The following is a 2500-nucleotide window of genomic DNA, read 5'->3' on the forward strand; positions in this document are numbered from 1 at the left end:
TAGTGACGTCAATTTCGTTCTATCTATAGATAGAATAAAGTTGACGTCACTCGTCTTTGAAATATTTTTTTTTGCCATCCGCGGTTATGAGTATCTCATTAAACTGTTTTATCCAGCTATAAACGTTCATGGTTACACATAGTTTTGTGTGTTGGTCTGTTATACTTCCGGATGACAAAGTTGTGAGCTTCTTAGCCAAGCGCACACTATCTATAACGTGAGATCTATCGTTAGTCAGCTGTAGTGAAGAGTGTGTCACTGTTCCTTCCATTAGCATCTTAGTCATAAATGTAATGTTATAGAGTCCTTTCCAAAATTCGTGATATATACGCATGTGTCTTTGATACCATCAATTTGGTTGTAATTTGACATGATAGCTTAGATTCCACCAAAAAAAATAAATAATGAGCTTTTATATAGCGCATTATATCCCCTTTCCGTGCTTAAGGCGCTTTACAAAGGCAACATGTAACATATACAACGAGGCATGACTCCTGTTAGGCGGTATTACATTTTTTTCCGACATTGACAACGCTGTTAACGACCAGGTACTCATTTTACACTCGAGTACGGTGAGAGAATGCGAGTAAAGAGCATATTCCAAGGACTCAACTATGCGCAGAGCGAGGCTCAAAACAGGACCTTCCGTTCCGAAAGCGTTAGTCATACCACAAGACCACATAGCCGCAAAGACATTTACAGACTGGAATGAACGCACCACCCCCTCTCCCCACCCCCTAAAAAAGGTAGTACTTCGGGTCCATTAGGCCCATGGAGCCGGAGTTTATCCAGTTTCTATTGTGTGAAAGGGGCAATAGCAATTTCTTACTACCCTTTGGATAGGACACTAATCAATCACAAATTCCTTTCAATAAACCCAGATCCCCAATAAATTCTAGGTGGGTATCCAGAAAAAAATTACGACTTCACCCGGAATCGATCTCGGTCCCTTTGCAAGTTAAGTGAGTGATCTATCAACTGAGCTATCGGGAATAATTACAGTTTAACAAAATGGAAAAAAAAATCCTCAAATTAAAACATCCCCTTTCCTACCCCCCTCACTATCAGACCTGCTAATATGTGTACGTATGTTCATAGAAAACTAGCTAGACTTTTCCCTCTCAGTTTTTCAGGCTTGGGACCGTCTAAGAATATCGAAGATGGTTTTAATAAGAACTTTCTGGATTATTTGATTTGACCTAGTGGTAACACGATATTTCTAGCAAGTCAATCATTATAGTATATTATTTCTGGTTCAAAATATTTTTAATAATAATTTTCTAGGTTGAAATTGTATACCATCTTCAATATCCTTAGGCCTGATTAAAAGATTTAGCCTCATTGATCTGATCAAACCAATTGAAATACATAGGAACAACTGTACAAGGAGATGGGGGGCAATGAAATGGAGGTTAAAAGAGGATCCAGGCAGGCTAGAATAATTGGAGGAAGATAACTGGAGTTATGTGTGACAAACGAATTTCCACAAAGCTGAAGGGAAAATACATATGTACTTCTGTTGTAAGACTAGCAATGCTGGATGGACTGGAGACAGCAGTTACAACAAAGAAACAAGATAAAGAATTTGAGGTGGCAGAAATGAGGATGGCTGGAAAAAAAATTGAGAAATGAACGAATTTGGAGGTTGACTGAAGTGAAGAATGTATCAATAAAGATGAGAAAAGATAGATTGAAATGATTCGGACATGTTTGGAGAAGAGAGAGGCAGTACGTGGGAAGGAAATTATTGGATATACATTTAGCGGGAAAGAGGAAAAGGGACGCCCAAAAACTAGATGGTGGGATAGGCTAAAGCACGATATGAAGAACTGGGCCTGGAGGAGGATGATTCTATGAACCGTGATGCATGGAGATGTGACATTCGTTATGGCAACCTGCAAAATGCGGGATAAGCTGAAAGAAGAAGAAAAAGAGGTATGATCGAATTGGGGAAAAGACACCTGGAAAATAAACCCCAAAAAATCAAATCAAAACAAGGCAACACTCACACACATACCCACCCACCCACCTATACACACACACACATACCCACCCACCCACCTACACACACACACACACACACACACACACATTATTACAACCATGTACTCACAGCAAAACTACACATTCATACACGCAGTCACTCACACACACAGACACATACAATCTCTCTCACACACACACATGCACACACACACACTCATATGCATACACAAGGAACACATTCTTGCGTGTGCATACACCTGCAAACCTATTCACAAACATCTACCGAGAGTTTTAATACAAAAACAAAACAAACAAGAAGTAAAAAGAAAACCGAAAAAAAAGAAACCGGAGAAAAATGAATAAAGAGAACTATATTAACAGGATATGGAATATTGCAGATAGTTGTATTACCGTCTTTATGAATAATAAAAATGTATCTCCGTATGGCATGACCTGCTGGAGTAAGGAAGGATTGTGAAGGGCATTTGGCATGAAGAATCAATGGAAATGTGCT

This window comes from Berghia stephanieae, chromosome 3, assembly GCF_034508935.2.
Source record: "Berghia stephanieae isolate SIO BIC M18660-M18661 chromosome 3, UCSD_Bste_1.3, whole genome shotgun sequence".
Classification (NCBI taxonomy): domain Eukaryota; kingdom Metazoa; phylum Mollusca; class Gastropoda; order Nudibranchia; family Aeolidiidae; genus Berghia; species Berghia stephanieae.